The sequence below is a fragment of the Carlito syrichta genome, unplaced genomic scaffold, assembly GCF_000164805.1.
Source record: "Carlito syrichta isolate Samal-C Ts95f unplaced genomic scaffold, Tarsius_syrichta-2.0.1 Scaffold308192, whole genome shotgun sequence".
NCBI classification, from domain to species: Eukaryota; Metazoa; Chordata; class Mammalia; order Primates; family Tarsiidae; genus Carlito; species Carlito syrichta.
This window is the reverse complement of record NW_007252288.1, coordinates 939,672-964,878: the sequence shown is the minus strand read 5'-3', so window position 1 is coordinate 964,878 and position 25,207 is coordinate 939,672. Positions and strand designations below refer to the sequence as shown.

The window sequence follows — 25,207 nt, the reverse complement described above, 5'->3', positions numbered from 1 at the left end:
AGGCATAAGTTCAGCATAAGCTCCCAAGTGAGGCTGATACTTCCGACTCATGGAACCACACTTTGAAAAACAAGGGTCTGTGTTGTTCTTCTAACAGTCCTAACCCCATAACCTACTTTTTGCCATTATAATCTAAATCCCAGGAAATACAAACTAAGCTAAAATGTCTCTAATTATGATTCCATCAATCACCTGAACAACCTTATAATGGATAGGTGATATTTCAGTGGGTGTGGGGGCTACTCAGAGATATATTTGTCTAAAATGTTCACCAAGTATTTCTAGTGGCCAGCCAGGTTTAGAAACTACTGCCCTAAATTGTAGTTGAAACAAATATGGTAACAACAGAATACTCACATAAAACCTGGATGACAACTAAACTTGTCTCTGTTTACTGCAGAAAAAAAAAAAAGTTCAGTTTCTACACCATCAGTGCTATTTATGGGTTTTGAATTCCTATACAAGAATTAAATGAGTTCCTTAGACACTAGATGCAGAGGAGGAAATAATATTATTTTCTAAGCCGGCATGAACAATGTACCTGGGTGTATATTCCCTTTAAATGCACTTGGGCCACAGAAAGAACTGTTATAATAATCCCTAAAGTGAATGATACAATTTCCATTTCAATTATTTTCGTTTTATTCCAAGGTTTTGTAAGAATCAAGACTGCCATGTATAAAATGTATCAGCACGTGCCATTCTAAGCTGAATGAGAAAATGAATTTATAAGTTATCTTTTTCTAACAAATGCTATTTAATCACCTTGCCTTTGACAGGTGGATGTACTCCAGAGCTTCAGAAGGGCTTTGTGATTTAAACCAATTTCATAAATTAAAATGACTAATAAGCCAAATTAGCTTGCATTTAATTGGTTCACTGAGTCTATTAATATTAATGTTATATTATTTTTAAATAACAATTAGCAGTTTTTGAATGCCTGTGACATACTAGGCTTTATGCTAAAAAGATTATGCTTACATAATTATTAAATATAGAACTAAGAACAATAATGCAAGACAACTAGTATTAGAACCATTTTATAAATAAGGAAAATGTGGGTTGGAAAAGTTGAGTATCTTGGCTTCTGTCAAACATGAACATTTACTTTAATGTATACCTATCTGCCTCTTGTGCAAATAATCTAAGTTCCACTATGACATTCAGAACAGAAGCAAAGACCATATTCACTTCATAAAGTGGTTAAGAAACCATAGCAGTCATTTTGCATGCTCCAAACAAATGCGAATACATATCCTTTAAGTTAGGAGGTGTAGTGTTTTAGCTTCACTTCAATTTTCTCCATAACGCAGATCCCACACTACAGCCTTCCATATAAACAGACTTCCAAACAAAAACACTCCTAACCACCACTTAGTGTTAATAGGAGGAAAAGTCCAATAAGCCCCAGTTTCTATGTAAAGGGGAGGGTCAATATCCTGACACCAGACCAGAGTAGTGTGAAGAGTTCAGTAGGAGATACCCAAAAGTGTGTAGAGGAGTTATAGCAGAGGTGGAATGCAGGGCCAATAAAGGTGAATTCCCCCCAAAAAGGAGATCCACACTGAAAAGAAACTTCTGAGAGTAGGTTTGATGCCTGATGGGTCATAATGCCGATAAAGGGAAATTATAATGAAGAGTCCCAGAAACTGAATCTGGGAAAGAAAGAAAGAAGCATCTGAGAAGGCTTGGGTGGTACTTTTTTAGAAGTAGCAATTACTAGTACAGGAAAGAGAAGGAAGGAAGCAGACTACAGTATAGTCCCACTAAAAAAAAGATAGATACTGAAAATCAGAGGGATCCTGACCACAGAAAGATGTCATATACCTGCTCTTCTCAGAGCAACTGAAAAAAATCCTTGAGAAGAGAAAATGAAGCAAACATAGAGATAAAGAGGATCAGACAGAAAATAATAGAAATAAGAGTCAATCAAAGAAGATAATTGTTTGGGTTTCCTAGGGCTACCTTAGCAATGTACTACAAATTGGGTGATTTTAAACAACAGAAACTTATTGTCTCACAGTTCCAGAGGCTACAGTCCAAAGATCAGCCGCCAGCAGGGCTATGCTGGAACCTTCAGAGGAATCAATGTGTCCTTGTCTCTTCCCAGCTGCTGGTGGTTTGCTGGCAATCTTTGGTGCCTTTGGCTTGCAGCTGCGTAAGTCAAATCTCTACCTTTGTTTTCACATGGTGTTCTTCCTGTGTGTTTGTCTTCATAGGCCATCTTCTTATAAGGATACCAGATACGCTGAATTGCACTGCACATTTTAAAAATCAATCAATCAATCAAATAGACCTTTAAAAAATATATGCTCAAGAGAAAATAAAATAAGGACCGGACACCAGTCATATTAAGGGCCCATCCTACTTCAGCATGACTTCAACTTAACTAATTACATGTAATAGGTATTGATCTTATTTCCAAATAAGATCATATTCTGAAGTACTTGGGGTTTAGGACTTCAATATACCTTTTTAAAGGGGAGAACAATTCAACCATAACAAATATATGTATATGATAATATATATGCATATGTTTTCCATGGAAGTATACATACTTTTCATTTGACTGTGTGTGTGTGTGTGTGTGTGTGTGTGTGTGTGTGTGTAAATTCTTGTGTATATATATATATATACACACATATATATATACACATACACACATACACAAGACTATATATACTCTTTCCTGTAAGAAAGAAACTAAAACTATTAAACACAACAAATATTTATACTACTAACTTGAAATTTGAGAAAATTTCAGGAAATAAAAACTTGAGGAATAAAAAAGATCTGCAATATACACTGCAAACAGGTACTGTATATCAGGTTAAATGACAAGAATTTTTATTCTGAAGCACATGCTGATAAAATTAGTAAGCTTTATTTAAAAAATGCTTTGGATGTCTAGGCAAAAGAAAAGCCACCCAAGTTACTTACAAACAAAGAAAAAATTAGATTGTCATAATCTTCGGTATATAAGTATTAAACTCCAGGTGACAGTTGAACAATTTCTACAGGGTACTCATGGCAATGAGTATGAGATGGAATTTTCATCTAGTCCAACTGAACCTCAGTACCAAAACAATTTGCAAATTGCAGAACTCAGGAAACATGCTTCTTGAAGAATTTACTAGAGAAAAATCTTCACCCAACCAATAAATGATTGGGAAAACTTCAGGAATGAAGTCCAGGAATGGTTAGCAGTGAATTTATTTAACTTTAAATCTAAGACTAAAAGTTCAAGATTGGTGTTTTTAAAATATGTTCACACATACTTTCCTTCAAGAGACTTCCAGTTGAGTATGGGTTGGACTTAGTGACTCCTTCCACATGGAAAAAACAAAATGCAGAAGTGATATGTGTCTTTAAAGACTAGCTTATTTTTTTTTTTTAAGTATGACTTCCCTGCTTTCTCAGACCACTCACTGTTTTAGTCAGTTTGGACTACTTGCCCTGAGAAACATCAGCACCATAGACTGGATTGTTTATAGCAACAGAAATTTATCATAGTTCTGGAGTGGTCGATGTTGCAGCAAGATGTGGTAAACTCTTCTTCCAGGTTGCAGACTGCCAATTATGTCTTCAAATGGCAGAAAAAGAGAGCTCTTTGAGGTTCCTTTTATAAGGGTACTAATCCCATTTATGAAGGTTTCAGCCTTATGATTTATTTACTTCCCAAAATTTTACTTCCTAATATCATCACATTGTGGATTAATATTTAAAACATTTGAATGTTGGAAGGATACAAATATTTAGTGCATAACACTTGCTCTGGTGAATACCAACTGCCATGTCATAAGGATACTTATGATGTCCTGTGAGGAGGCCCATGCGATAAGGAACTGAGCCTTCTGATAATAGCCAGCAAGGAACTTATCCTGCCAACAGCCATGTGTGAAGACATCTTTAAAGCAGAATCACCAGCTCTGTCAAAATTTAAGATAACTGAAGCCCTGGCCAATATATGTTGACTGTAACCTTGTGAATAACCTTATGCCTGGATCATCAAGTTAAGCCATTCCTGGACTTCAGAAACTGCATGAGATAACAAATGTTTGTTGTTTTAGCTATCTTTTTTTACATAGCAATGGATAAGGAATACAGAATTTGGTAACTGTTAGTTTAGTACTCTCATGATAAAGAATGGGGATGTGGCTTTGAAAACTAGCAGTAGGAAAATCTGGAAGAATTTTTAAGAGAGTGTTAGTAAAACCTAAAGTGCCTTGAAGAGACTGTTAGTAGAGGTCTAGACTTTGACGAGTTTTCTGACTAAAGCCTAAAGCAAAATGAGGAATATATTACTGAAAACCAGAGGAATGGGCATCCTTGTTATGTGGTGGCAGAAAGTTTAGAATCATTGTGACCTGTAGCTATGCAGAAATGTACCTGATGGACTCGGTGAACTAGCAAAGAGGATTTCCAAATTTCCAACCATAATGTTATAGCTGTTTCTTCTTGCTGATTTCAATAAAATGGAAGTAACAAGTGGGGGAATATACCTGTCAGATCAAAAGAGTCATGTCTTGCTGTTTTGAAGTTTCTCAGCCTCACCAAAATACAAGTGATGCTAAAAATTGAGAAATGGCTTCCGAGCAAAGATGAGTCACAGGACACTACAAGGAAACTTGGTCTAAAGATGAGGCAGAGGGTATGACTTCAATCTTTATTAAAATTATTTCCTCAGACCTCAGAGAGATCTAAGGTGGTATTTGAGAGTACCATTCAGTCAAAGGAGCTTAAGAACATGCTTCACTGAGACATATCTTTCAACAATAGTATTTCTAAAAAGCTTAAAGACTTTATTCGTCTGCCATCTTGGCAAAAGCTTAACAGAGAGGAAAGGTCTATCCTGAAGAGTTTGTGGGTATGTCTTTTGTCTAACCGAGTAAACTGTCACTGAGAGTCACAGAAAACCCACCATGTTTTTAACAAAACTACTGTAGAAACACTTCCATCTTGGACTGAAGGGGACAGAAATAATATATAAGAAAAGAGGTCTTGAAGTCCCCAAAATTCCAACATGAAACTAGATAAGAAACTATGGAGTCACAAACATGGTTTACCATTCTTGGAAAACAAGGATGAATCCTAGAGTGCAATCATGAACCCAGAGGGTATAGACAAGAGCCATGTAGAATTGTTCTTAGGCAAGAGTGGAAGTGAGTTCTGATGAAGGAATTTTCAATGCTTGCCCAGCTGAATTTGAAGAATTGCTATAGATGAGTGACTCTTTTGTGTCTCCAGTCCCCTTTCTCCCTTTATTAGGGATTGCTTAGATATTATCTTGTCCTGGCACTGTATGATTGACATATTGGGTAGAAGATAACTTATCTCTTTAGCTCACAGTTTTAAGATCTAGAGAAACTGCACTTAAGAAACTATACGAATAAAGCTATACCTGAGGAACCTCAAATGCATCTGGATCTGATTTAAATGATAAGATTCTGAACTTCGGGTTGATGTTATAATGGCATAAAACATTTAAGAACCCTGGGAGGGGAAAGTATATTTTGCTTATGGAAGAATACTTTGTGACCAGGGAATTAACAGAGTGATTTTTTTTTTCAAATATATCTAAAAAAATTTTGACACTGCTCCCTTCAAAAGGTGTAGCCTAATTTCTCTCCCTACAGCATGAGTTGAACATACCAACTTACTTCCAAAAAAAACAAAAAAATGCAGAAGTTATGGTATATGACTCCAGAAACGAGGTCATAGAAGGCACTATAGCTCATTTTTTTCTCTATCTTGGTTCACTCACTTGGGAAGAACCCAGATGACACATCATGAAGACATTTAAGTAATCCTGTAGAAAAGCCAATAAGATGAAGAACTAAGACCGACTGCCATCACCAGCAAGGAAATGACACATCCATAGAACAATTTTATAACAACTTGATTGCAACCTCATGAGAGACCCTGAACTTGAGCCATCTAGCTAAGCTATTCATGGACTCTCAATCCTTAGAAACTGTATGAGATAATAAAAATTTTGTATCTTAAACTATTAAGTTTTGAGAGTAACTTGTTATACAGCTAAAGATAAATAGCAAATTGGGGATAAATAAATGCTATATTATCTGACAAGGTGGAAATAGCAAAAATAATCAAAAAGTGGAAAAATGGTGTGGGGGTGAAAGAAGAAATGGTTCACTGATTATCTCAAAGGTGGGCATCAAAGAATATAATAAGCTGATAAATCAAGTAATAAAATGTGAATCGTAGTTATAAGTAAAAATAAACACTTAGAAAGATAATACCAGATAATATCCAAATATAATAAATTGATAAATCAAGTAATAAAATCTGAATTATAAATATAAGCAAAAATAAATACTTTGAAAGTTAATACTATGGTTCAAACTGAATGAAAGGAGAATAAAAGAGATGGAACAAGTAATTACTAAAATAGAAAATTAATTCATTGGAATTAACCTGGAGCGCAAAAAACAGAAAAGAACCAAATTTCTCACTAATATGATCAGAATAAGCTATGGATTCATGACCCAAAAAGGTTACTATTTTTTTCTCCTGTACGTATGATCCATTCACTATAGTTAATGATATAATTATAATGCAATGCCTCCTTTTAAAGAGAATATATTCCAGTTATTTATGCACTTTTCTCCTCGACCAACACCATAGTATAAAGACTATATTAAATTTATCAGGATATTATACAGTTACTTTCATAGATGAAAGAAAGGATATAGTCCCCTAGACAGTAGAAATAAAATAACCTAGAATGAAATAATCCATATGTATATTAAAATAGAATTTGTGAAAATGAAACCTGCCAGATATTAGTAGAAATGATCTCATTATAAAATCCTCAGGTTCTCATTTCTCGAAAAAGCCATAATTATAACCTTATTTTTTTAGTGACCAATTACTGTATTCATGGTATTTTCTGAAATAAATGCTTTGCTATTTTTATGACTTGTCTATCTGCATTTCTAACTCTAAGAATAGAAATCTACAACACAGCCATTTTCATAAATACAAAGTCTGAAATAAATGACACTGTTCTGTCAAAACACAAGTGCAAAATCTTTAAATTTTAGATGAAATGTAAAGTAGAAACCCTTTAATAGCATAAATAAGATACTTAGATGATAACCTTCACATCTCTCCAAGTTATCAAATTAGATCATTAGAGCTTCGAAATTGGCAAGTAAAAACTATGTCTGTGCCATACAGAGGAAATTGGCCAGATTTCTAATGAGCTAGTTCCTCGCATTAGCAAAAAAAGGACCTGACATGCTTTCTCAAAATACAAAGGTTAAAAAAAACATATTATTCTAAAAAGAACAGCTTTTCCCTACACAAACCAATGTTCTTACTTTCCATTTTTGTTACTCAACTAGACATTCACAATGTGAGCCATACTCTCAGTGTGTGCATAGGTGTATGGCAGTGAAGGAGAGGGTGCAGTAAAGGAGTGTAGATGGGAAATGTGGAGACACCCCATAACACACCCTCTGCTAACATTTGCCCTGGGAAACATCAACCAGAAATGTTATTCAGTCCTCTGAAGTGACCATTGTTCTAATACCTCACCCCTGAAATCATTTAATGAATACAAAGCAAAAGTATTATACAATCTCCCTAGGGCCTACCTGATACTTGAGTATCACTTGAAAAATTATAGACCATCACTTTTGACAAGTCACACATATGTGCTTCAACTATCTGATAATTGATATGAATGAATTCTCTCCTTCTAAAGCACTGACTTAGGAGAAAAGCACCTCTTATTAAATGCTGACATAATCTGCCAGGCTTCCTATTGAGCAAACAAATGAAGATCTGGTGAACCAGCTTGGAAAAGGAGTCAGCTAAGCGTTGAAGAAAAAATGTTCTCTAAAAACTAAAAGTGCCTCTGATCATCTTTATCCAGATCCTTTCTTGGTAAAAATGTCCTGGTCACTCTTTTTTTTAAATCTTTAGATCTTGAAATTATTAATTTCTATCAACTTTTACATTTATTCAGTGAACAAAGAGAACATCTTTAAATAGGCTGAAAAAGAATTTTTCTTTTTTTTTTTTTTTTTTGAGTTGAGGTCTTGCTGTGTTGCCACACTGGAGTGCAGTGGCATGGTCACAGCTCACCACAGCCTCAACCTCCTGGGCTCAGGTAATCCTTCCACCTCAGTCTCCCAAGTGGCTTAGACGACAGTCACATGCCTCCATGTCTAATTTTTTAAATTTTTTTGTAGAGACCAGGTCTTACCATGCTGCCTAGGCTGGTCGCAAACCTGAGCTCTTGCTTTGACCTCCGAAAGTGCTGGAATTGCAGGTGTGAGCAATCGCACCCAGCCCTGAAACTGAAATTGTTTCTCAAATCTCTCTTGGATTATCGTTTGGGATTTCTCAACAACAACAACATTGATATTTTGTACCAGACAATGCTTTGTCATTTGAGGCTTCCCTCTGCATTGTTGGATGCTTAACAGCATTCCTGACATCTACTCACTCAATGCTGAGGGTAGACTCCACCCCCTATTTTGCAGCTATGACCATCAAAAATGTCTTCAGACATTGCCAAATGCCCCTGAACAAAGTCAGCATCTCCCTTGGGGACTCTTGAATTAATTGCTTGATTTTTGTTTTGTTTTGTTTTTATGTTTGTAATGGAGATGCAGGAGAAACAAGACTATACAATACTCAAATTGAAAAAAAAAACTAATTAAATCTCCTAAATTAAGGTAATAATAAAGAACTCAGAATCCTTCACGGGGTATAAATAGGTTTTAATCTAAAAGTTTTTGAGAATAGTGTATTAATTTTATATGTCAACTTGACTGTGCCATGACATACCCAGCTATATGATCAAAGTTTATTCTGGATGTTTCTATAGAACTTGTTTGGATGAGATTAACATTTACATTGGTAGATGGAGTAAAGCAGATTGCTTTCCCTAATACAGGTGGGTCTCAACCAGTCAATTGAAGGCCTGAATAGAACAAAAATTCTGAGAAAGCAAGAGAGAATTTCTCCTGCCTATCTTTGAACTGGGACATTGACTTTTTCCTATCTTTGAACTATAATGAAAACATTGGCTCCTCCCAGGTCTTGCGCCTGACAGCTTCAAGCCTTCAGAATAGAACTACACCCTCAGCTCTCCTGAGTCTCCAGCTTGTCATTTCTCCCTCCAGATTTTGGGCTTTTCAGCCTTCATAACTGTAGGAGCAAATTTCTATAGGTATAATATATACAGATGCTCCTTGACATAATGGGGTTACGTTGCAATAGACCCATTGTAAGTTGAAAACATTTTAAGTTGAAAATGAGTTTAATATGCTACCCTACTGAACAACACAGCTTAACTTAGCCTAGTCTACCTTAAACACATTATTCTATAGTTGAGCAAAATTATCTGGTCACACAACACACTTAGAGTGTGGGTTGTTTATCCCCTTGATCATGTGACTGACTGGAAGCCATGTATCACAGTATCACAAGAGGGTATTGTACCACATATTGATGGCCTGCAAAAAGATTAAAATTCAAAAATACGGTTCTACCAAATGTATATCATTTGCACACCATGATAAAGTTTAAAACTCTAAGTCAAACCGTTGTTAAGTCAGGGACTTAATAAATTTTTTATACTAAAGTTATACTAAATAGTTATACATATAGCATATATTTTAGAGAGAGAGACACAAAAAGAAATATATCTCCTATTGGCTCTGTTTCTCTGGAGAGCCCTGACTAATATACTGACTCAGTATTTTGAGAGGAGAGAAAGCAGGGAAGTGCAGTAGGGAAACCAAGACCTGGCCAAGCATCTTCACTCAAACATAAAGTAGGTACACAAATGTGTGTTGAAGTATACTAAGTCAGTCAGTGACTCGATATATGAAAACTAAAATTTGATTCTCCTGAGTTTTACATTCAATATTCAAAAGGAAAGGTTAGTGTGTATGCCCAGGCCATAGGCAGGGCTTACTTTCTTTCTCATAAGCCTTATATAAATGTAGATCACTTTATTAACTTTCCTAGTCTATGAAATAAGACAATATAACCCTTTAATATAACTTCCCTTTATCTCTTTCTTATAATTCCATTAACTTTGTAATAAAATTTCACTTCTGTTTCATATCCAATTTGTGAATCCCAGCAGAACTTTGTTCTTCTCTTGTGACACATTGTTAAAGATGAGAATTATGTTTCCAGGATCCCCTTCCTCTATGTTTCAAGGTTAGAATTGACTGAAAAAGCCACTTGGGCAGATTTAGGAAGGTTGAAGTGAAATTATTTATAGTCAGATAAGAAGACACAAATTTGTAGATAGCCCCAGAAGGTCCCAGTATATCCTTCATTTCACATCCAGTTTTTCTTTCTCATCACTTCCCTTATTGTCTGACCTTGTCTCCTGGCCCAACACAGATGCCTGGCTGCAGACACACACAGGGGGCAGCTAAAATAAAGCAACAGAGTCCCATCCCTTCATTCCCCACTAAGTGTCTCTCTTCTAAGTCCTCTTTGCTAGCTGGCTATGGCTGCTTTCTCAAACAGACTGTTAAGAATGCTTTTTCTAAGCCTCCAACTTCTCTTCTTTTGAATCTTGTTTTCATCAAATCTTTCCACAATTATTTGGTCTAAATCCTATTTTTTTTTTTTTTTTTAATTTCTCCTTTCACTCACAGTGACTCTCTTCCCCTGGCTGAAACCTGACATGTGTATATACCACACTCTGCTTATGTTATATTTTAGAATAGGTATAACCCACAAAAATGTTGCCTCAAGGTCCAATCAACAGTGGGGACTTTCTTGAACCATACCTCACATGTATTCAAGTTCAGTTCCCTAAGGCGATTTTTCCTTGGATTCCTCAGTATGGTGGATTTAATTGTGTCCCTCCCTCCCACCCCCCAAAAGATGTGTAGAAGTCCTAACCTTGGTACCTCAAAATGTGATTTTGAAAATTTCCAAATAAGGTATTTGTGTATTTAACTAAGTTATGGTGAGGTCATTAGAGTAAGCCCTAACACAATATAATTGGTGTCCTTTTTAAAATGGAGAAACTTGGAGAAAGACACATATGGAAGAAAGAATATATGAAGACACAAGGAGAAGAAAGTCATGCAATAGAAGCAATGCATCTATAAGCCAAAGAACACCAAGAATGGTCAGAAAACTAGAAGGAGCAAGGAAGAATTATCCCCAGAGCCATCAAAGTAGACCATGATGACAACCTGACTTAGGTCTGCTTACCTCCAGAACTGTGAAACAATACATGTCTGTTGTTTCAAGCTACCTAGTTTTTGGTACTTTGTTACGGCAGCCCTAGAAACTAGTATGCTCATCATATTGCTTTCATGTGAGGCCACTGTGGGTCACAGCTAAGTTGGGCATAGCTGTCCTTTATCAGTGCAAACTACACTCTGATCTCAGAAGAAGAGAGCTATCTTCCTTTCTACTGAATTGGGATGATTGCATCCATAATTCTCCATGACACAATTGACTCCAGGTTATTGAACGTAATGATATCTTGCTGAAGGTATAATAAAAGGCAAGTCGAGCGAGGGAGTAATTTACAACTATCGCCCAGAACCAGTCCTGTCCTAGATTCTTTACCAGGCTCATGACCCAGAGCAGCTTACTACTTTCACCAACACCACCACCAAAAACACTCCACCTCTCAGAAGAAAATGACCTTCACTTCACTTCAGTCTATAAAACTCATCTCCTGAGCCTCATTCTGACCTTTCCAGAATGACTGAAAATTTAATTGTCTGCACTCCTCAGAAGAAACCACACTTCTATCAGTCCCAAGCACATTATCTATTCCTGTGTTCCTAACAAAACAAACCCATAAACATAATAGTGTATTTTTCAGTCCAGGTTTAAAAAATCTTGGAGTCCAGTCTTATAAATTTTCATCCTGATGATGTGAAAATGATCAGGATATAATAATATTTTAAAATGTGTTATTAGTGAAAGCTAATAACAGATCATGACAGAAATTGAGAATAAAGTCTGAAATGTTTTGCCTTTAGGCCACTTGCCAGTTCCAGAAAAAGTGACTCAATGATTGAGATGTATTCTTGACAATGTTAGCAAAAGAAGGTGAAAAAAGATGGATTCTTGGACTTTCCTTGTTTTTGATTGGGACTCTGAAAGCCTGCACTACTGGAATAATGGTGTACTGGAAGTAATAACCCTCACAGAAATTCTCCATCCTCGCTTCACACCATCTAAGTAACTCACAAAAATTGTAAAGCACAAAACTTGTTTTAGGAAACCCCAGAACATTATTCTCTCATTATTCAAGGATATTGTATTTGCAAATTTGTCTACGCACTAAAGTATATATGAAACCCTAAAATCAATACTCACAGCACTTTCATAGTCACGTGCAGACATGCACAGTCATCCAACATGCATTTTTCCAAGAGAGTTAAACAAGTAGATATACTGCACTCTCATTCAGCTATCATATAGAAAACAAGTATTCTTTTTGCAATCTATTTAGTGCCAAATTTGTCCATTTTGTGCCTTTTTATTGTGATTTTGTTGCTTTAAATGTCTCCCAAGTGTAGCGCTGAAGTGCTGCCTAGGATTCCTAAGCACACGAAGTCTGTGAGGTGCCTTATGAAGAAAATGCGTGTGTTGGATAAGCTTCTCTCAGGCATGAGTTCTAGAGCTGTTGGCTGTGAGTTCAACGTTAATGAATCAACAATATGGTACATTTAGCAAAAGAAAGAGGGAATTCACCAATTCTCTGTACATGAGACCACTCAGGACAGTGCTAAGGTAACATTCATATTGTGTAACAAAGCCATGGAAAAGATGGAAAAGTGTCTACATTCATGGATTCATGAGATGAAGACTGTCTTTTTTAAAAAGCATAGCGGACAGCATTGTTGTGAGGTTGAAAGTCAATGAAATTTATAGCCATGTTACCCACAGTAGGAAAATATTAAACCCTTCTAGGTAGTACTGGTTGACTGACAGGTTTCAAAAAGTTATACACCTAAAAAAAAAAAAAAAAAACCTGTTAAAAATTCAGGCAAGGCAGATTTTGCAGATCAGGAGGCTACAGGAGAATTTTTAAAATACCTGCTAAGTGTTATAGGAAAAGGATTATGTAGAAGAGCAGGTTTTCAATACTAGTAAGACTGACTTGTTTTACAAGGATGTGGGCAAATGAACTTATATAACACAAATACTCTCTAAAGCTCGTGGATTTTTTTTCAAATATAATATCTGGCACATATTCTAAGTTAATACACAGAGGAGTTAAGAGTTCATGAGCAAGAACCTGCAGGAAAAAAATAGATAATACAAAGAGAACAATGGTCCCCAACAGACTTTTAAATAATTGTGCTAATGTTCAAGGAGATAAAATGTTTAAAGATATCTTTTAAAAAAATTTTTTTTTATTTTGGAGATGTGGAGTACAATTCAGGGTTAGGTATACAAATGTTTATTATGCAGTTACCCTTGCTGATGTGGTGATATCTTTAAGATTATTGGAAATATAGCAATTAACTGGAAAATATGAACAATTGGTTTAGGGTATGTGAAAAAGTACCATATGGAAAATCTAGAACAAAGACATAAAATATGTGAAATCAAGGACTCAGTGGATAGTTTGAACATCTGTTTATTCATCTAGCCCGACAGCAAAAAACTGGTAAAAAGAAAGAAAAGGAAAAAACATTAAAAGCAAGAAAAAAAGGCATTACCTTCAAAGGAGTAAAAGTAAAACTGACTTCTAATTTCTCAACAAAAATAGTGAAAGTCAAAAAATAATGGAATAAATTTTTAATGTATTGAAAGTTTACTGTCAACCTAGAAATTGATAATTAACACATTTCTGGATATCTAATGTAGAGCATGAGGAACATAGTTAATCAAATTGTGCACTGGAAATTAGCTAAAAGAATACATTTTATATGTTCTTACCACAAAAAAGGTAACTATGTGAGTGATGAATATGTAATTGGCCTGACTGTTGTAATCATTTTACTGTATATGTATATATCAAAACATTATGCAGTACAAGGTGGTTATAGTCAATAACACCTTGTAAGTAAAATAAACCAATCTGTAAAGGTTACATACTGTTTTATTCCAGCAGTATGACATTCTGGAAAAGGCAAAATTATAGAGACACTGAGATGATCAGGGATTGCCAGGGACTGGTGGAAATGATAAATAAGTGAAACAAAGAAAATTTTTATGAAACTACTCTGTATGATACCATAGTGGTAGATATATGTATTTATACATTTGTCCAAACCCATAGAACGTGCAACACCAAGAGTGAAACCTAATGTAAATTATGGATTGGGGGTGACCATGACATGCCAAGGTAGACACAGCAATGTGACATAGCAGTTGTAACAAATTTTAACAAATGTACCACTCTGGTGGAAGATGTCGATAATGGAGGAGGTTATATATGTGAGGGTAGAGAATGTCTGGGAAATCTCTGTACCTTTAGCTCAATTTTACCGTGAACCAAAAACTGCTTTTAAAAGTCTATTAATGGTACAGGAACAGGCATATAGATCAATGGAACAGAATTGAGATTCCAGAAGCAAAACCTCAATTTCTCAACCAACTCATCTTCGACAAAGCCCCCACCACGTACCAATGGGGAGAGGAGAACCTATTCAGTAAATGGTGCTGGGAAAATTGGCTGACCACATGCAGAAGATTGAAACAGGACCCCTATCTATCCCCATGCACAAAGGTTAACTCCAAATGGATCAGAGACCTAAATGTAAAACCTCAAACCATAAGAACCTTAGAAAAGGAAGGAAATACTCTCACGGAAATCGAAACTGGCATCCAATTCCTGTACAAAACCCAAAACCCACAGGACTTAAGAGAGAAGATAGACAAATGGGACCTAATTAAACTGACAAGCTTCTGCAAAGCCAAAGAAACCATCAAGAGAGCAGGGAGACAGCCTACAGACTGGGAAAAAGTATTTGCCAACTCTAGGTCTGACAAAGGCTTAACATCCTGGATCTACAAGGAACTGAAACGTACTGAAAAGAAGAAAACAAACAACCCCATTATAAAATGGGCAAAAGACATGAACAGACACTTCACAAAAGAAGACATTCGAGCAGCCAACAAACACATGAAGAAATGCTCAACCTCACTAATCATCAGGGAGATGCAAATCAAAACCACACTGAGATACCACCTAACTCCAGTCAGAATGGCAATTATCAACAACTCAAAAAATAACAGCTGCTGGAGAGGGTGTGGTGAAAAGGGAACACTTCTACACTGTTGGTGGGAGTGTAAACTAGTGCAACCTCTGTGGAAAGCAGTGTGGCGATTCCTAAAAGCTCTAAAAATTGACCTTCCATATGACCCTGCAATCCCCCTACTGGGAATATACCCTGAAGAACACAAATCACTCTATAAAAAAGATACCTGCACACGTATGTTTATCGCAGCATTGTTCATAATAGCAAGAACCTGGAAACAACCATGCTGCCTATCAAAAGAGGACTGGATTAAAAAAATGTGGTACATATACACGATGGAATACTACGCAGCCATAAAAAAGAACAAAATCATGAATTTTGCTGCAACCTGGATGGAACTAGAGTCTATAATACTGAGTGACCTCTCACAAAAACAAAAATCCGAATATCACATGTTCTCACTCATATAATGGACCTTGAACATCCAATGCAATACTATGAGAAAATGACTAATGGTACTGGGAAAATATGGGGGGGAGGGGGATGGGATTAACAGTAGCAAATATCTGTCGGGGGATGGGAAAACACTTCTTATCTACAGGGTGCCTGAATGAAATGTCATTGTACACCTAACCCTTAACTGTACCCCACAAAACCATAATAAAAAAATACTGATTAATGAAAAAAAAAGTCTATTAAAATATTATATCATATACCTTAAATGTACACAATAAAAGTTTTTAAAAATAAAAGCATGTATAAAAGGAAAATAAACATTTTATTTTCAAGAATTAAGATGAAAATGGTGACATTTTGAGATGACTAGAAACTAAGATGGTTTGGCATTAGCAGAGTCACACTAAATGAAATATAAAGAATATTCTTTAGGCAGAAAGATAACCATCTAATAAGAAAGCACTACATAAAAAAAAATGAAATGAAAATAGTATGGAGGTATACCCAAATGAATCATGACTGTCTAATTTTTATAATGTCTTAAGAGATTTACGATATAAAGAGAATTATAATAACACAGCAAGACTAGGACAGAAGATAGGAGAATATAAGAATAATTTTCTTGATTGACTGAAAGAAGGTAAAAACACCAATTAGAAGATAAGTGTAGCTGCACTAGTTTTAAAATAGTAAAAATAAAATAATCCACATTTGTATCCATAGTAAAATAGAATAGATTGTGGCATATTCCATACAAAGTCCTACTGTATAGCAATAAAAGTGAACAATAGCCTCTTGTAACAAACTTAGCTTCTGAGGTCAGACGTGATCTGGCGAATTTAGGGTAATATGGGCATAGACATCCTCTTGTAACAAACTTCAGGTTAAGAGAAAAAATGTCAGGCACAAAGAATATAAACCTAATGAGGAAATTATTCTGGATATTGTGTGTGGACCTCTTCTTCTGTCTTTGGAAGAGAGAGTTTTGATATAGAAATAGGCAATGTGATGTGAAAGCAGGAGATTGGAGTAATTAATCAGAAGAAGAGGTCAGAAGCCAAGGAAAGAATGTGGCCTCCAGATGCTAGAAAAGGCTGCAAAGAGAACAAGGGTCCCCAAGAGACTTTTAAATAATTGTACTAATGTTTGAGGAGATAAAATGTTTAAAGATATCTTTAAAAAAAAATTTTTTTTTTGAAGATGTGGAGTACAATTCAGAGTTAGGTATACAAATGTTCATTATGCATGTACCCTTGTTGATGAGGTGATATCTTTAAGATGATTGGAAATATAGCAAATATCTGGGAAATATGAACAATTGGTTTGGCGTGTGTGAAAAAGTACCATGTGGAAAATCTAGAACAAAGACATAAAATATGTGAAATCAAGGACTCAGTGGAGCCTCCCAGAGTGTCCAAAAGTAACCAGCTCAACTAATACCTTGAAATTGATTGTGGAGTTTTGACTGCCCAAATTGTAAGAGAATAATTTTGTATTGTTTTAAACCTCCTACTTTGTGGTAATTTGTTGCAACAGCCATAGGAAACTTATACCAATTCTATTACATTTTAATTTTTGCCAACTTGGTAGTTTAAAAATTATTTCCTTACTTAAATTATTATTGTTAGTATCAGGAAGTTCAGACATCTTTTCTTTTTCTTTTTCTTTTTGTTTGCTATTAGTATTTTTACTATGAATTGTCTATTCATATCCCTTGCCCAATTTTGCTGTTGGATATTATTACTTAAATACATTTCTTGATTTTTCTCTTGCAGTTTTTTTCCCCAAAAAAGTGTTTCTCAAAATCCTTGGATTGATTGGGGACTCATTACATATGATAGACATCTTTGAAGTAAACTGCTTGCCTGAATTTTTTGAGAGACACTGGTTATAAATTGCTGACTGCTGACCACTGCATTTTTGCAAAGACTCATACTTTACCTCAATGTTCGAATGCCTCCACAGATTGGTAGATTCATTACTGTGACATACAGCCAGTACAAAAACATCAAGCACACAAATAAACACACAAAACCAAAGTACTCACTGTTGTTTCCTTTTAAACAATGTATATCCATAATTGCTCTGAAACATTCACCTTGAGAAATTTACACTACATTACAATCTATCCCTCACCTCATTGACTTTAGATCTCTGCCTTTTCTTCCCAGGTACCATTGAGGTCACGAATGCTGCTACCGCACACTGAAATCTTATTTTACTAGTGGTTCTCACCACAGACCAAATGTATTATTTCTGTGGCTTTTAAAACAAACATGCTAAAGTCCTGTCCCAGACCTACACAATCGTACAGTGCACATTTATCCAGCAGATGATTCTCGTGTGTACTCCTAGTAATGCTATGACCATTTCCTTCTTTTAGGCACTCCAGGTCTTTCTGTCCCCAGCACCCTGTTGTAGCACAGGTGTTACAGCCTGGCTAGGCTGTTATGCTCTTTTCCCAGAAAAACTAAGACTGACAGACGGCTGTTATAAAGTAAGAGTTCAATGCCACAAAGCAACTGAGCAAGAAGGACAGGAGATCATTCTCAAATCTGCCTCCCTAAGAATTTAGGGTAATTTTTTTTTTTTTTAGTCGGAGTCTCTACTCTGTCGCCCAGACTGGAGTGCAGTGGCCACTCCCGGCCACAGCAGCCTTGACCTGCTGGGCTCCGGCGATCCTTCCGCCTCAGCCTTCCGAGTAGCCGGAATTACAGGCATGTGCCAGCACTGCCCGGCTGATTTTTTGATTTATTGCAGAGATGAGGTCTCGCTGCCCAGGCAGGTCTCGAACCCGCGGGCTCAGGCAATCCACTCACTTCAGCCTCCCAAAGGCGCGGGATTACAGGCTAAGCCACCGAGCCCAGCTAGGGTAAATTTTTTAAAGGAATAATTTGGAGAGCAGGGCCCAGGGAATGGGCGCTACTGATTAGTTGAGGATGAAGTCATGGGGGGAAGATGTCAAAACTGCTTTCATGCACTGAGCCAGTTTCTGGGAAGGGGTCACAGGACTGATAGAGTCAGCTCCTTGGTATGTATCCCAGGTCTAGGAGAGGCCACAGGTTTATCAGAGTGCAAAGTCTGAAAAATATCTCAAAGATCATTCTTATGTTTTACAACAGAAAGGCTATCTATAAAGCAAGTCCCCTGACCATTGGCTACTGACCCCTGGGCAGTAAGTCATTATGGAGATAAAGTATGTAGGAGGTGGGTTCCCTGGAGATTCGAGCTACTCAAGCCTTTCAACAGATCAAAATTCAGCATGCCATCAAGATCTCAGCGAACTCGGGCTCATTGTTTAGGGGGAAATATATTTATAAACATCGCAGACTGCTTCTACCCTCCCCAGGTTGTAGAACATGAAGATAATCAATTGCTCTCTATTGAAGTAAACACAAACTTAGAATCAACAGATTTGTTATTTCTAACCAGAGTTACAACTTTGCAGGGCTTGAGTCTCTTCCATAGTTTTTATCCCATGGCTCTTTGTTAATTTTATATGGGTAGTTTCACAAGTGCCTGTGGTCTATATTCCTGCCAGGTAAACTCACTTCCCCTACACAGGAACTAAACATATTGAACAATCATCCATAGACACACACGATGTATAACATAACCTATACATCTGATTAGAGTGTTTTCTGGAATCTGAAACTGTGTTCTCTGCTGCCATCTCTACTCTTACATGCACCCAAACCCTCCTTTCCCACTGTTCATGCCCAACCCACTATGGGAGTCCTGCCTCCCCACAAACTGCTCCATGCCACTACAGATAACCATGAACTAAGTTTTATGTTAAGACAATTTTACTTACTTCTTGGAGTTGTTGGTATAAAAAAAATGGTAATAGATATAGAACTAGTATATTTAGGGTATTATTATTTATCAAGTTAGTTGTAATTGAAGTGAATTGACACTTTAATGTAGTTTAGAATAATATATATAGCTGTGATTGTAATACATTCCAGAATCTGGTTTACACTCTTATTTTTTGTTATTAATGAAATGGGATATTATATAAGGGGAATTATATCAAAGCCTCAATAATATCTGACAGATGTCAGGTGAAAGCCTTTCTACTGAATTTTGCCTAAGTAAAAAATCTATGTTTTACTAACTTTGCTCAAAATCAATCAAGCTACCAAGGACATAAAATATTCCAAGCACAAATTAATATCTCTTAAGAAAGGCAGTTTAAAAAGGTAATCTGCATATATAATCAATAGACAACACCCCAGGCAGTACTTTTATAGTTTCAGAAGTATTCAAAGTAAATTTTACCTTCATCCAGAGTTTCAGAGGGTCTGAAGCATAGCTATTATTTCAAGGTACTTGTAAAAAAAAAAAACCTAAAAGTGAATAGATCTCTCAAATAATGTGAAATGCTATTTTAGTTCTCAATTCACTGTGAGTTAATATAGAAAATTATTGAAATACTTAATATGTAAGATTATTTTACTCTGTCTTGATGACAACAAAATTATTTCAAGTTTGAGTTTAATATGATTATGTCTCACAAACTGAAGTGAGATGTACTTTATAAGAGACCTGATGCACTACATGTTCATGTACTTTGTGTGTGTGTGTGTGTGTGTGTTCACATGTGTGTGTGTGGGGGAGAGAGAGAGAGAGAGAGAGAGAGGAGAGAGGAGAGAGGAGAGACAGAGATTTGTTCAATATCCTTTTTGGGAAAATACCCCTCATTTATTCCATTTGGTTGAGATGAAGTTAACTTCTATCAGATATGGTCAGAGTTCTCTCTGGTATTTTCCCAGAGTTTATTATCTTTCCCTATAATCTTAAGCATTGAGAGTCTTGTGAGACCAAAATTTATGCTGGCCATTTTTCAACCTTGTGGAAAATCTTTCTGAAAATTAAGCCAACCCAGAGATAAAAACAAGAGAAACAGAGCGAGAGAGAAAAAGAGAGGAACTGAATCTTGCGTGTGTTGTTTAGGCACCTATATTAAGCCACACATGATACCCTAAACTGTTTAAATATTACATCTGAAAGAATTGTTTTCTTAATTTACTAATTCTTTAACATACTCATATTATTGGTCTCACTATTTTTCTTGATAGTAAGACAGCATTTCAAACTGTGCTTCCTAATGGAAAATCATTATTCCCTGTTCTCTGGTTATTCAATAATTGCTATTCCTTTTACTTCAAACTTTTGAGTAACTTTGATTTTGTGACTCTCACACTGTTGTCCTAGAAGATCATCCAGAAATTTTAATTGAGCTCACTTTGGTAAAGTATTCATTATTAAGATTATCTAGGTAATTCACATCAGCAGCTAGGGTTAGCACATATCCTGATATTAGACTTTCCATTTTAGAGGGAAGGAATGAATCTCATGTGTTCTTGCCCGATAAACAATTTTTATAAGTAACATAATCAAGGTGGCAGAATTGGAGCTTCCTGGCTTCAGTTTCCCTACTCCAACACAGAAATCCAACTCGCAATGTCCACAGGCAAGCATACCACCCTGAATATCTTAGAACTCAGGAGTGAGGCTAAGACATACCCTTGGATCACAGAACAAAAAAAGCTGCAATCAGAGGGTAGAAGAAATGGTCTTCCGTAACTGCACCGCCACACCCCCAGCTGGCACGGTGCAACATACAGAGAAATCCTCTGGACGCACAATTTCTTTTTTTTTTTTAATTTTAAAGATGTGGGGTACAATTCAAGATTAGGTATACAAGTGATCATCGCACAGGTAAAGTTTGGGCCTCCCTTTAGTCCCCACTTTGCCTGATTTGAGATCAGATACCCTTACTGATGTTGTTGGACCTACAATTTCTACAGTGGAAAATGTGAGCTAGAAGAAGACACCCAGCTTCTCTATCATTTTGGGACCCCTCATAGAAAGTTTACTTCTGTCACATCCCATGGGAATCACTAGGAGTACCACCAGCTCCAGACCAGCTGAGATCAGTGAAAAACAAAAAACAAAAGTGAACCTCACAGCAAGCAGTGCGGATCTTCTTGGCACATTTACATCTCTCAGATTTTCTCTTTAATAATCAAGTGGTATTTAATAGAGCTCCTTCTCTTTAATTTTCTCATCTCCTCTCAGAATTTTTGATATTTTCCCTCTGTGTCCTCCTTTTTTCTCTCTTCATCTCTCATTTATTCTCTTCCTCTCACCCCTGGGATGGTGACCCAGGAAGCCAGGTGGGCCAACCTGGTGGTAGTGAAAACACCCAGTTCCACAAACAAACTTCAGATCTTTTTCAAGGTAAAGTGCTGTATTTTCAAGGTAAAGTGCTGTATTTAATGTAAATAGTTAAAAATGAATAAATATGACAATAGTAAAATTGTGCTACCATTTTTATTAGAGTCCTGTTGTTTAATTAGACTACTACCTGGCTTTTCTGTATGTGTCACAGAAGTTTTTGAGCACTATATCCCTAACCTCGTCTCCTTATAAACCCTATGGTTTTTAAAGTATTTAAAAAAAAATCACTCAGTGCTTTTTAGGAACTCATATGTGCCATCATAACAGAAGTAACTGTATTCCGCTTAGAATGTTTCTTCATATACTTCTTCGAATAATGCCCATAGTTCAGATACTTAGGCAGATTTTTTAAAAGACTTCAGCCAAAACAACAAATTGCCACGATATGAATGTAGAAGCAGAAATAATAATCCACTATCTTCTATTAAGCCAGACATTAAAAAGATTTGTGAAAATGTACACCAAAGTTCCCTTTCTTACTAAATTTTTTGTTATTGTTTTAGAAAATACAGTTATTTTTTCATGAAAAGATATAATCCGTATTAAACTTCAGTGGGTTTATTATTGTTAATTTGTTTTGGGGTGGTAAGAACATAACATGAGATTTATCCTCTGGACAGATTTTTAAGTGCAGAATACGATGTTGTTATCTCCAGGCACAATGTTGCATAGCAACTCTCTAGAACTTACACACCTTGCTTAACTGAAATTTTAGTGTTATTTTTTTAAACAACCAATATAGATCTATGTATTAATATATAATATGCATTAATATATAAATACATGTCTTAGTCTATTCAGGCTACTATAACAAAAATACCATAAACTGGATGACTTATAAACAACAGAAATTTATCTAGAGTCTACAAAGTCTACAATCGAGTCACACACAGATTCAACATCTGGTAAGGTCTTAATTACCGGTTCATAGATGGCATCTTCGCACTGTGTCGTCACAATGTAGAAGGGGCAAATCAGCTTTTGTAGGTTTCTTTAATAAGGGAATTAATCCCACAAGCCCTCATGACCTGTTGACTTCCTAAAGGCACCACTTCTTAATACAGTAGCATTGGAGATTGTCTCAACATGTGAATTTTGAGAGGGTACAAACATTGAGACTATAACGATATTTTTAATTTTCTCTTTTAGTTACTAGTAGGATAAACATTGGTGGATATAGCTACATCAAGAAAAGCTTTTTTAGTGCCCTCAATATTTTAGGAGTAAAAGGAGTTACTCAGAGCAAGTGTTTAAGGACAATGGGTTCAGAAAAACATATATTTATGAGCCTGCTTATGAAAGATCATGTCCAGGATGAAAGAAAATATCTTAATTGCTGTATATGCAAAAACAATATAAATATTTAGTTTTCCAACTATAAGGGAAGAAAAGGTGAATCCCTAAATATGGGACATTATGGAAAGGATTTATGGGCATTTGTGGTACAAGTAAACAAGGAGGAGCAGCAGTAGCAGAATGGAGAGATGAGGAAATGTTATAAGAGAGCCAGAAGAGGCTTACAGAAAGAGACGAGAACTCAGGCTTACAGGTGACAGTCAGCACCTGCAGTGCCCCTAGATCCATCCCCAAAACCCTACCAAATCAGGAGAATACTATAGTTTCTGACACAAAATGCAAAACAGAACACAAACTATTTTAACTGTTATAATAATGTTGAGTTCAAAAGTTAAAGAGTATGGGACCACTCTGATAACATTTTTTAAAATTATGTTTGCTTAAGATATAAAAATTATGTTTAAAATATGCATTAGAATATGCATAAAATGCATAAAAATTATGTTTGCTTAGGTCACTGAAAACTCCTTCACTTCTTCCTTCTATTTTAGATGTGAAATCTATTTCTCAAATGACACCAAGTGTTAAAAACTGAGAGAAAAAGTAAAAGACTTTGTGTTTGTTTGTGTATCTAAATGCTAATTCTACATTACTGACAGGACTTTACCTTTCCGGGGTCCAAACAAATAAAATAAAACAAGGCAGCAGGCCCTTTTTCTGCAAATAGAGTTATTCGTGATTTACTTCTTTGTACCTTTATAAAAAGTTTTGTTGTAATTCCATATTAAACCTTAGAGGAAGTCTGACTCACTTTAGAATTTGGGTTTTTCAAAAGAAGTGGAATCAAGATTAAGAACTATTTGCTATTCTGAGGAGTTCTGGCCATTTTTGTTAAGGCTGTTCTTGCAGCAACCCAAGATGAAGATGAAGAGATTGTTCTTGTTGACAACATATGTAAGTGTGCCCAGGTTACTTCCGGGATCATTCATTCTCCTGAAGATACTAATGAGAACATTATGGATAGAAACATAGGAATTATTGCTCCTGAACAACAGGAAGAATATCTCTGATCCCATCTCACCAGTGAGTACCAAATTTGTACACCATTTCTCCAACCTCTGTAAAAAATGTGATCCTACAGAAGTGGAGCTAGATAACCAGACAGTGACTGCTACCCAGAGCAATATCTGTGAGGAAGACAGTGCTACGGAGACCTGCTACACTTGTGACAGAAGCAAGTGCTACACACAGCTATGATCCCACTTATGTATGGGGGCCAAAATGGTGAAAACAGCCTTGACTCTGGATTCCTGCTATCCTGACTAATTTGTCATTGCTGACTGCCCAACTCTTTATCTTGAGAAGCTCTCCATTTTGACTCAGAAAATTAATATATTTGTCACCAATAAATTTGAAACCAGAAATTCTTTTAGATGATATAAAACTAACTTTTCCCCAAAATAACTGAAATAGTAACATTATTATCTTTTTTTAGGGAATTACTTCTCAGCTATATGTTCACACTCTATTTAAATCTGTCAGTTATCACGTTTGCCTGAGGAATTATGCTGACTTAAGAATACAGTGTCTTGCATTTTTAAAAAATAGGCAATAAGAGAAAATAAAACTCAAAGGGTAAAAATCAGAAGACATAATAAAATGTGGTCCTTCTGGGGGGTGAGGCTTTGCATTAGAAAACCAGAGTTTTTGCGTTTTCCATTTATTCTCTTTTTAAAAGCCTCATTGTGTAGAGAACATATATGTGTAAACATAGGCCAATTATATGTCTTCAGTAGAAAAATTATAATTAGAAAAGATATCTTGCCACTATTTATAAAAATAATTTAAAATGAGTTCTCTAATACTTATGAAACCAGTTAGCTGATAAATTAAATGCATAATAGAGAAATATATTTAGACATAACACACAGACTTGGAAGCAGATTATACAGGTTCTTCTTTTGTTGATAATCAGGTTAGTGTAAGAAATTCCCATTGGAAGCCATTTATGTTGTAACAAT

The 25,207-nt window shown here is 35.9% G+C and overlaps 1 pseudogene; it reads left to right on the top strand.

Annotated features, from left to right (window-relative positions):
* The window catches only part of LOC103267644, a 44,952-nt pseudogene extending 20,362 nt beyond the window's left edge, over positions 1-24,590 (top strand).
* The last annotated feature ends 617 nt before the right edge of the window (positions 24,591-25,207 follow it).